This window comes from Mastomys coucha, unplaced genomic scaffold (genome assembly GCF_008632895.1).
Source record: "Mastomys coucha isolate ucsf_1 unplaced genomic scaffold, UCSF_Mcou_1 pScaffold5, whole genome shotgun sequence".
Lineage (NCBI taxonomy): Eukaryota > Metazoa > Chordata > Mammalia > Rodentia > Muridae > Mastomys > Mastomys coucha.
In genome coordinates, this window is record NW_022196911.1 from 30,989,838 (window position 1) to 31,001,466 (window position 11,629).

Genomic DNA, 11,629 nt, shown 5'->3' on the forward strand with positions numbered 1-11,629 from the left:
CTTTTAAGCTAAGGCCTTCTCCTCTCCACTGATCTTTAATGAAGCAGCTCTCCGAGACAGTCTTAGCTTCTTCGTATTTCTCTATTGAGGGTAGCTTTGAACACATACACTTTATTAGGGATGGACCAAAGGTTATATGGTTTGGGAGGAGGGCATGAGAATATCTAGGGACGGAGGAGGTCATTGGCTAAAGCCTAAGGCTAGTGAGATGCTTCATTTACATGCAGAAGAATTCCAGGTACTGGGCTGTATGTCTGACTGCCTGTGACCGCCTTGTTGGGGGTCACCTGATTAGCACTCCAAGGCAGGCACAGAAACAGGGGGGGGGGGGAGTTAGTCCTTCTCCTGCCTATCTCAGGATGAGATTCTAATCTCCATTTTTGAGATTTCCAGGATTTGGACATGCTCAACCTCACCTGGTTCATGCCCAATGCCTCTGGTGGCACAGTCCACATGTCCTACAACACTGAAGGGTCAGGCAGGAGCAGGTCCCTAACAGGGCAGAAGGAGTGGGATAGGCAGAAGTAGCTTATCTGCGTGAACACCCTGTTACGAGAACTGGAAGAGCCAGATGAGGGGACTGACAGTTGGTCACGGTGTCCCAGCGGCAAAACTCATCCAACCACTCACACCCACACTGTCACACTTGTGGGTCAGAGCTCCCTCCCAGACCCTAGGCCCACTCCCTCTGCTGGGGCCACCTGGGCATGAATCGTCAAGCATAAGTAACAGAATGTGATGTGACCCAAATATCCCTGGGGAATCTCCATCACATCCCAGGCCAGTGTCTCCTAGCTGGGCTGTGAGCACGCCAGCCTCTTAGAATGCAAGCAGGTCTTAGGTGAGACTGTCACTTCTGGCATTCTTGATTCTCAGAGTGGTTGTCATGGGGACTGGCAGCCCCAGGGAAGGAAAGGAGGTCTGACATTCACTAGAAGTTCCTGTCAGCATGGATATGGACTGAAACAGAGCCCCTGAAAGTCTGTGTGAGCATGTGGTGATCAGTTTCCAGGCAATAGACGCTACAGAAACTGGCCACGGAATGTGCCCCTTCCTGGCCAAATGGGTGCCATAAGCAATATGTCAAAATGCAAAAATGCCATGAAGACAGCTCAATGAGTGCTTTTCTCTAAGGTTCAGGACACAGAGACTGAAGTAGCAAAAATAATTGGGGCTCTGTGCCTTTGGAGACCCTCTGATTCTCTTCTGTGGAAGAGATGATGTCTCTCCCAGCCAACCCTAGCTTCTGATGCACTCCAAGGAGCTCAGTTCTGGCCCGGAACAATCTAGACCACAGTGGAGCACAGGGAGGGAAGACAAATGAGTGTTCTACAAAGCGAGAGCCAGGAGGCCTGCCACACTGTACTGTGGGACCCCAACTTGGGAACTTTTTGTGCTTTTTCAGATCTCTAAGAACATGTGCTTGTCAGAGATACTATTAATGTTTGACCGGACACACTAGAAACTAACATAGGCCATTATGAAATACCTACTTCTTATTCCACCTAAAAATAAATCTCTATCCACCACATATTTATGTAAGAAGTGTGTTGCTGAGACAAACCAGAGATTGACGTGCCAAGGGTGATGCTGTGTGGATGTTTTGGTTTCGGTTTCTTTTGTTTGTTTGTTTGTTTGTTTGTTCATTTGTTTGTTTTGCACATCCTTAATCTCTGGTTTCTGTTCTGTACCCCCATGTTGTGATAGTTTTTGGGGTGATGCTGAAAGAGAAAGGCCAGCTTCACACTGACATGTGGTTGGAACAGGAGGGAGCATTTTAAGAGTCCCTTCCAATACTGGTGGATTTTTACCACTGATCACACATCACAGGCAGTGGGATCTTCTGAAAGAAGAATGAATGCCATGGGGAACCTGCATTGGTATTCCTAGACTTGCCTCTTCTCTCCTAACCCACACTGGTCTATCTTGGACTTTGAGTAGTACTGTCCCCGAGCTGGAATGTACAACATCACCCACTGGGCACTTAGATCAGCCTACTGAGTTATGCAGGTGGTAACCCAGTCTGTTCTCTAGTAGATACAATTCCACACCACTGACCTGACCACCTGTCCATTTCCCATCAGAGAAGTCTTTAGTGAGAGAGAGTTGTTGAGCCGAGTTCAGGTTTTCAAAAATGTTAATACTCATGTGAAAGCTCCAATTGTATCACTGGGCTGCAAATACCATCTGGGCTTTTCCCTGCGTCCACTGCTTTTCTTCATTTTTAGAAGCTGTCGGGTAAATGCCCCTGTCTGAAGAAACCCTGCCAGTCATTCTTTTAAGTAGCAACAGTGTTTCATGGGGGAGTTCCATAGCATCTTGTTCAAGAGCAAGGCAGTAGGATTTCAAGTCACAGCAAGTCACAGACTGCAGAAATGCTGTGTGTGCACTGTTTATTTTGTTACACAATTGCCAAAGAATGAGTGCTCCTGGCCCCGCACTGATACTCTTGATAGCTTTTACTGCCTTGTCAGGGCAGTTCTTAAGGGCGGCTTGCTTTATATTTTATGTGCAAATGTGCACATAAGGGATAGCCCAGTTACTTAGGCCCAGTGCTCTGCCTTAAATATCCCACACCATTGTCCTCTGTTGGTTTCATGCCACCAAGGCAAATGTGAACTGAGTACAAAAAGGGGAAGATTGGCCTTATGCTTTAAAATTCTATTTTATTTTTAATGTTATGTATATGTGGGTTGGGGTGAATGTGTATGCCGGTACCCACGAAGATCATAACAAGACAAGGGTGTCAACTGCCCCGGAGCTGAAATGACAGGCAGCTCTGAGCCACTCAGTGTGAGTGCTGAAAACCAACCTTGGGAAGAGTGGTCTGCTCTCATAACCACTGAGCCATCTCTTCCACACAAAAAACAAACAGAAACACTCTAAATAGAAAGAGTATTGTCTTCGTTAGGGTTTCTATTGCTGCAGTGAAACACCGTGACCAAAAAGCAAGTTGAGGAGGGAAAGGGTTTATTGGGCTGACACATCCACATCACTGTTCATCATCAAAAGAAGTTGGGGCAGGAAATCAAACAGGACAAGAACCTGGTGAGAGGAGCTGACATAGAGGCACAGAGGTGGGTGCTGTTCAATGGCTTGCTCCTCATGGCTTGTTCAGCCTCCTTTCTTATAGAACCCAGGACCACCAGCTCAGGGATGGTGCTACCCACAATGGGCTACGGCCCCTCCTGCCCTTCACACCTCCACCCTGTGTCAGTCACTAACTAAGAAAATGCTTTACAGACCTGCCTACAACCCAATCTTAGGGGGGTAATTTTCTTAGTTGAGGTCCCCTCCTGTCTGTTGATTTGGTTGTGTCAAGTTGACATAAAACTATCCAGTATACCCTGACACAGGGAGAGCCAGAGGGTACCCCAAGCTGACTGAAGGGTTCACCCCAGCTTTGGAGAGGGGCTACTTCTGAGCATAGTAGCACTGAAGGGTCCGAGTGTGGACCTGGTCCAGAGAGACCTCTACAGGTAACATTAGGAGAGGACGCCTGTCCATGCTCTCAGGAGGCCAAGGAGGCTGAGGAGAATTCATCCCTGGTAGAGCTGAGACTCTACTCAATACTGGGAAAGCATGCCTAGCAAGAGGCTGAGACAGAGAGCAGGATATATAGTATATATATATATACTATATATCTTTCTGTGTGGGTATAATACATACATATATGTGAATGTAGATGTGTTTGAATATATTTTCAAAAATTGTTCAACACTAGTGTGCTGGGGCACTACTTTAAAAGTCTATCCATAGGGGCCCTCATAATTCTTCGTAGTGATGACTATCATAAGCTCCAGTTTGCAGCTATGTAAATACAAACTCAGAGAGGTGAAGTGCCTTGCCCGAGGTTGCACAGCTTTTAGATAGAATGACAGCTGAGTTACCCCCACTTCACCCAGGCCTCTGGTGGAAATCCTGGCCTGGAGTAGGGTCTCCTGGAAGGTGGCTGCCCCCTCCACCCTCCATTCAGCAGGTCTTGGAATTCCTTGTGAGAACCCAGTCTGCCCTTCCAGGCTCGAAATGGGAGCAGAAAGCAGGGAGTGTTGTGTGCAAGAGATCGGTGTGGATTTTCATGCAAGGCAGGTGGGTTCTCAGGAGTGAGGGCTGAAAGAGAGCATTTAAATTCAGGTCAAGGCAAAGGTTGACCTGCTGGAAAAGCTGCTGCAGTTCTGAGGCCGAGGGCAGAGGGCAGACTTCTGAATGGTCCCTCTGGACCCCACTGCAGCTCGAGGCTACGTTGGAGCTGAGAGTGTTCATCAAGGGCATCCCTCCACAAAGACGGCATCCCTCGCCACTACATCTGCATTTCTGAAGCGGAGCTTTTTGATTCTATGTCTTCCAAGTCATGATGCCAGGGCACGGGGACACCCTGTACTGAAAACAGCTCCTGCTTGCTCTGCCGTGCCAGATGCAGCTCCTACAGGGAGATCCGGGATTCTCATCGCCTAGGTGATCTTCCCTGAATCTAGCTGTTGCCAGGCAGTGTGTGGGAAGGCCGCAGCAAGTGTGCTGACATGACTCTACAGAGAGACTCATGCTGAAGATGCCACCAGGGACTGAAACATGATGGAATGCCCAGAGCCTTGGATGTCATGTGATGTCGCCTGTGAGTGGGAGAGTTGAGATGTAGGAGGCAGGCTGGAGCTAAGGGCTTGAGGACTGAGGTCATGAGAGGAAACTAGACAAGGAGGCAGAGGCAGGACCAATGTAGCCAAAGACCAGGCCACCTTCTCTTTGGTCATTCAGGGAAGGACAAAGCCAGTGTAATTGCAACCTGAGGTCACCAGAGGGTCAAATATGAGAATCATAGAAGGATGTAAGGCCCTTGTAATTTCCTGTCGAGACTTGGCTAGGTTGCAGTACCAATTATGGTCAAATTCCTTGTCTAGATGTTTCTGTGAATATATTTTATAGGTCCTGTTAGCATCTGCAGTCGGTAGACCTTACAAGCAATGGAGATTATGGCAGCAGATAGGGGACAGAAAGCAGGTGGTTGGCTCACTTTGCAAAGTGAGACAGGAAGACTTTCAGATGAGTAAGCACTGGGCCACTCAGTTTCATCCCCTCTACCAAATACAAAGATTGAAGCAGAGGCAACATCCTGAGCCCATCATGGAGACGGAGAAACTTGGTGGGCCCTCTCCTTTCTCTGGGTTAAATAGCTCAGTCTACCCTTGGTTACCGTGGTTAGCACGGGTAACTCCAACTTCTCTGAAATGTGGCAGAGCCTTCTGAGCTTTGGCCTGTGCTACTGAGGGATTGGCAGACTCGCCTGTGTACACAGAGGTCGTGTGAATAGGTGGTAATCAGGAGGCACTAGTGTGGGGTAAAGCACTTGGCTCAGGAGAGCAGATTAAACATGAAGAGAGTCTTCCAGCCCCTCTGCATTCTCCACCACAGTCCTTGTACCTTCCCTCCAAAACCCAGCTTCGGATCTCTTCAGGAGCACACTCCTTCTTTCCTGGCTACCTCATTTGCCAGCTTAGACAGTGCCTATCACATAGCAACTGCTAAATAAATATGTATGCATATATGAGTGAATGAATGAATAAATGAATGGATGAATGCCCAACTCCTTGGCCTGAGGCCACAACCTAAGTATGTACGCAGCTGAATTTTAGCCCCCAATACAGCTTCCTGAAGGCAGAAATGGAATTCAGTCCACCTATATATCCCCAGCACCTGGTATACAGCCCAGCACTTCACAGATTCACAAGAGAGGACAAAGTGAGGAGACGCCTCAGTATGCCATGGCAGCTTGAGGCTTTCTGAGTCCTGCCCAGAGTTCTGAGCCATGGGGCTCCCTTGGGGCTGGCCACCGGAAGAGGACTGCTAGGTCGCAAGTGAAGACATCCCAGCTTGTCTGCCATTGCCAGGGTTGCCCATGCCCCGCCCTAACTCATTTGTGGTAGGTCTTGGATCCCCCAGCCATGTATTGGTGACTCATCCCAACTTAGGTCCTGGCGTATTAGAAGTGCAGATTTTCCAGTCCTATGCCAGAGCATCCAGATCAGAACCAGCTTCACGTGACCCCAGGCCATTTACACGTCTGTTAAAGCTTGAGGAAGTGCTGAGAAAGCAGGATAGGGACCTCACGGAACTAAAGGCTGGCCCCAGGCAGACAAGTGCCAGTGACAGCACGGTGTAAATGTGGTGTGGAAGGAAACACACCCCAAGAGCTGATCTTGAAATTTGCCTTAACCAATCTTCACTTGTGTTCTGAGCAACAGGAAGCCTAGGGGCAAGGACTTGTGGGAGTTGGGGTTAGTAAACTGGCCTGTGGCCCCTGCTGAGGGCTGGCCTGAGAGTGACTGTCTTTGTAATTTACACGGTTACCTGAGGCAGCTTTCTCCTGTGGAGCTTGTGTATGTAGAATTGGTCTCATCCTAGCTGAGCAAGTCCCTGCAGGAGCCTGGGGTCTGGGCAGGACACTGTTTATGTTTATCCAGGATGCTGTTTATCCAAGAACCCCTGTCTGTCAGGGACCCACATTCCACAGGTTGGCCCCTACTGTTATGTGTCCCCTGTGACACAGACATATCCCCCCTTATTTCCAAATTTCCAAATAAGACATCAGAGATTCTCAGTGTTGAATTGCAGTTCTTTTTTTTTTTTTTCAAATGTTTTGTCACATATTAATTATGCACAGCAGAGGCAGGAAGTGGTGGCCCATGCCTTTAATCCCAGCACTTGGGAGGCAGAAGCAGGTGGATTTTTGAGTTCCAGGCCAGCCTGGTCTACAGGGTGAGTTCCAGGACAGCCAGAGCTATACAGAGAAACCCTGTCTCGAAAATAAATAAATAAATAAATAAATAAATAAATAAATAAATATAATAATAGTAATAAATAATGCACAGCAATGGCTTTCACTTCATTTTGACCTTCTCATGCATAGTATAGACTGATCATATTCGTACACACCCTTTAGCCTCTCTTGTCCACCTCCCATGCCACTTGTCTCTTTCCTCTTTCTGATTAACGCCACCCTATCTTTTATCCCTGGTATTTATGGCCCAGTAAGTCTCATTAGGATTGCTTTCAGGAGTGTGGCGAGGCTTCTTTTCAGAGCATGCTTGCCCGAGCAATGGAGGTGTAACGTGTACTGTCCATGGATGAGTAAGGCCATTCTTCTTAGAAGCCTGCATAGCATCTTGTGGGAGAATGAAGGTTAGCCAACAGGGAGGAAGGGAGCTTCCAGCAGAGCTCCTGCTGCACTCCTCTGTGTCCTGCAAAACAGGATGTGTAGCATCTTCAGAAATGGGAACTTACCATTCTGTTCTGATAGGCAATGAACAGCGGTGACATTTGCTCATGGTGTCCAAGGGGTCTTAGAGACCTCCCCGCAAAACAGCTCTTACAGCAGCATCTCACTCACAAAGGGCACTGGGATTTTCATTCCGTAACCTGTGGCTTCTGGGAGCAGCTATATCCGCCCACACATTGTACCTCCATTTAAGCTTTCATATTTAATATAATGTCTAATTGGCTTACAGGGATCAGATTTCCTTATGGCCTTTTCATGCATCATTAGTGTGGACTGACAACCCTATCTTTTCCTTCTCCCATCTCCCATTTAAACCCTTCCTGTTTCCCCCTTCCTTCCACTATTGTGTTCAACATATTACTTCCCCTTACCTTACAGGAGAATCTCCTTCCTCTCCCATTGGCCCCTCTCTAGGTTCCTAAGCTCCATCCACATTCTTTCCCACATAAATGCACATAGATAAAAATTAGGAGCCAGGCTCTCCATGCAGGAGAGAGCAGGAGAGAACGCCCACCACTTGTCTTCCTGAACCTAGGCTTTCCACACCCAGTCTAATGTCTCCAGTTCCGTCCATTTCCCTGCGTTTTTCATAATTTCATTTTACGGCTGAATAAAGTTCTGCGCGTGCATGTACCACACTTCCATTATCTGTTCCTCTGTTGATGGACATCCGGGCTGAATCCATTTCTTAGCTGTTGTGAAGGGAGCAGTGATGAATGTGGAGAAGCAAATGTCTCTGTGGTAGGATGTGAAGTCTTTCAGGCACACCCTGAGGAGAGTGATAGCTGGGTCGGATGGAAGTTCTGCTTTCAGACAGGTGTCCATAGTGGCTGCACCGTGCACATTCCCACTGACAGTGAGCAAGCGCTCGCCTTTCCACAGACCCTAGATAGCATTTGTTGTCATTTTTTTCCTCCTTAATAGCCATTCTGATTGGGGTAAGATGGAATTTCAAAGTAGTTTTAATTTACGTATCCCTGATGGATAGGCATGTTGAGCGCATTTTAAAATATTTATCTGCTGCTCAATATTTCTTCTTTTGAGAATTCTCCATTAAGTTCCTTGGCCTAATTTTTCACTGAGTTTTTGTTTGTTTGTTCATCTATTTATTTATTTATTTTTAGGTTTTTTTTTTAAATTGTTGTTGTTGTTAGTTCTTTGAATGTCTCAGATATTAATCAGCTGTCAGATGTATCCATGGCAAAAATTCCTCTCCCATTCTGTAGGCTGTCTCCTCTATGAACTGGAGTTTTGTTTGCATACAGAAGGTTTCTAATTTCTCGAGGTTGCATTTGTCAACATTAACCTTACTTTCTGAGTAACTGTAGTCAGTGGAAGAAGATCCTTAGCTGTGCCTGGCCTTTGTCCCCTAACAGCTTCAGTTTCAGGTCTTCATCCACAGAGTTGATCTTTGTGCTGGCTTAGAGAGAGGAGTCAGCTGGATTCCTCTCCTATGATAGCCTGTTTCCCTAGGTCCGTTGGTAGGTGGGTTATCTTTTCTTCCATGTGTGGTTGGTTGGTTGTTTGGTTGGTTGGTTGGTTTGCTTTGCAACTTTATAGTGAAAGTCTGTAAACTGTAGCTGCATGGCTTATATCAGCTCTCACTTCTCTGCCATTGATCTGAGTCTGTTTTCCTGCCAATTCCTTGCTGTTTTTATCACTATTGCTCTGTAGTATAACTTAAAATCAGGTACAGTGGTAACTACTACACTATTCTTTTTGCTCAGGGTTACTATGGCTAGCTGGGGTTCTTTATGCCTCCCGTTGAGTTTTAACTAAGGTTTCTTTGTTGTTTTGTTTTGTTTTGTTTGTAAAGAATGACATTGATATTTCAATGGGCATTGAATCTATAGACCACTTTTGGTAGGTCCGCCATTTTAACAAGAGAAAGTCTTCTGACCCATGAGCATGGGAAGGCCTCTCTATCTTCTAGAATCTTCATAAATTTCCTTCTTCTGCACTTCAACGGTTTCATCATAGATGTCTTTCGCTTCTCTTATTAGATTTCGTCTATATTTTTTGAGACTATTTTCCCTGGTTTATTTCCAGTATTATTTATTTGCATCATTCATAAATGAGAAGGCTGCTGACTTGGGGGTGTGTAATTTTGTATTCTGGTGCTTTACTCAAAGTGTTTATTGGCTCTTAAAATTTTCTGGTAGAGTTTTTAGTGTCTCTAAGGTATTAAATCATAGAATTTGCAGATACAGAAATCTGACTTCTTCCTTTTCTCTTTGTGTCTTTTTTATTTCCTTCTCTTCTCCTGTTGCCCTGGGTAAATTTCAAGCACTATACTGAACAGGAGATGGTGGAGACCTTGCTCTTGTTCCTGATTTTCATGGAAGTGCCTTTTCTCCAGTTAGCATCATCGTCACTTTCCTTCATGGTGGACACCCTTTGTTATGGCTCCTCTAGCCCTAGCTTCCTGGGGGTCTTCATAAGGAGAAGGTGTTGGGTTTTGATAAAAGCTTTTATTGCATCCATTGATATGATTTCTGTCCTTGAGTACATTGTGTGATATCTTACACTTACTGTAAGTAATCACTTGGGTATGTCCTTGAATTCAGGGCACAACTATTTTATTGAGCTTCTCAGTATCTGAGTTCATCAGGGAGCTTTACCTATGATTTTTCTGTTTTGTTGTATGTTCCTTTGGCTTGAGTGTAACTGTGAACCTTCCTCTTAGGGCTACTTCCATTCTATCCTAAGGCTTGTATATGATCAGTGTGTATTTATTCAATTCTAAGATTTTTTTTCTTCTTGGTATCTTCATTATTCTATAACATGTTGCTTAATATTCATGAGTTTGTAGATTTTCTATAGTTTCTGTTTTCCTTCATGTCTAATTGTCTTCCACCGTGATCAGACAGAATACAAGAGGTTATTTCCGTTGTCCTATATTTCCTGAAACTTGCTTTATGTCCTAATATATGATCAATTTTGGAGAAAACTCTATGGGCTATTGAAAAGAATATGTATTCTGCAATGTTTGGGTGGAACATTTCATAAATGTCTGTTAAATTCATTTGATCTGTAATATCATTCAATTCTGTTTCTTTGTGTATTATTTTGTCTGGATGAACTGTTTATTGGTGGAAGTGGGCACTGAAGTCACTCACTGCTGCTGTGTTGGGACTCATCTATGACTTTATAGCCAGTAGAAAGAGTGCCTACATTTAAAAAAATCAACCAGTGATCTAACACTTGATGTACAAATCCCAATACACAAACCTAAGTAACACGAAAAACCAAGACAACCCATATCCTCCAAAAACTTCCAGTCCCAGAGACGTGGTCCCCAGTGAGAGTGACTTAGACAAAGTACCAGACAAAGAGTTCAAAATTGTAATCTTAATGAAATGAAAGAGCACACGCATATACTCCTGGATGAACCTGGGAGAACACAGGCTGCAGTCCTATTGGTTAGTTTTGAGATGATAAAGAGTAGAGGAGGGACTGGAAGAGACAAAAGAGGAGGAGGAGGGTGGGGGCTAGATATAGGTCGATTTAAAAAAGAGAGAGAGAAAAGTGAAGATATTTTGTCTGATATCGTAGTACAGTCCTATCTTTCAAGGAGCTGAGCAAAGAGGCTCTGCAGATCAGGCCGGATTATGTTTTGCAGGGAGAGGGAAAAGGATAGGGGTGGGCAGAGCACAGAAGGAAGCCAAGCCAGCCCTGCTAAAACAGCATTGGAGATGAAATAAAGATAGGATTGATGTAAAAGGATAGACACCTGCCCAGAAATAGAGGCTCCAAGAACTGACTGAGCCAACGATTGCCCGACTCCATCTAGACTCTCGCAGCTCCTAGAACCTTGTCTCACCTCCTGGACTTCCTCTGCTATGGATACTCCCACTCTCCCTGTTTGGTCTTCCTGTGAGTGACCAGAGGATCAGTGTCCAGGACAGGCACTGTCTGGACAGTGCTTCACGATGCAGTCTCAGGAGTTGGTCCCACCTCTATAATTTCCCTCAGGGAACCACTTGGGAATGCTGGCTCAAGCCCTATGCGGCTCTCGTCAGCATCCTGTGTGCTGCTTGGAGACATGGTGAACATTCTCGTGTACACTTTGGTTCCCACCAGATTTTCTGCTACCTGAATGTCCTACAGATCTGACCCCGAGCTTCTCTTCCTGCGTCACAATGTCCTTGTTGTTGGGTTTCAGAGCATATCTTATACCGCTTGCTGGGTGTTTCTCAAGTGTGGTTCATTGAGGGTTTGGGGCTGTCAAGCCTCCGCAGTAGCAAACATCTCTTTAAAGTGGCATTGCCCTTCTCCTCTGTGGACTGCCAGTACCAAGTACCCAGCACCAAGGGAAGAAGGTTTCCCACAGTGTTCCCTGTAAATGTTTCTGCCCTG

At 45.7% G+C, this 11,629-nt stretch overlaps 1 protein-coding gene across 1 annotated transcript in view; it reads left to right on the top strand.

Moving 5' to 3' along the window:
- Positions 1-11,629, top strand: part of Slit3 (slit guidance ligand 3) — a 600,224-nt gene that overhangs the window by 530,048 nt on the left and 58,547 nt on the right. The window lies entirely within an intron of this gene.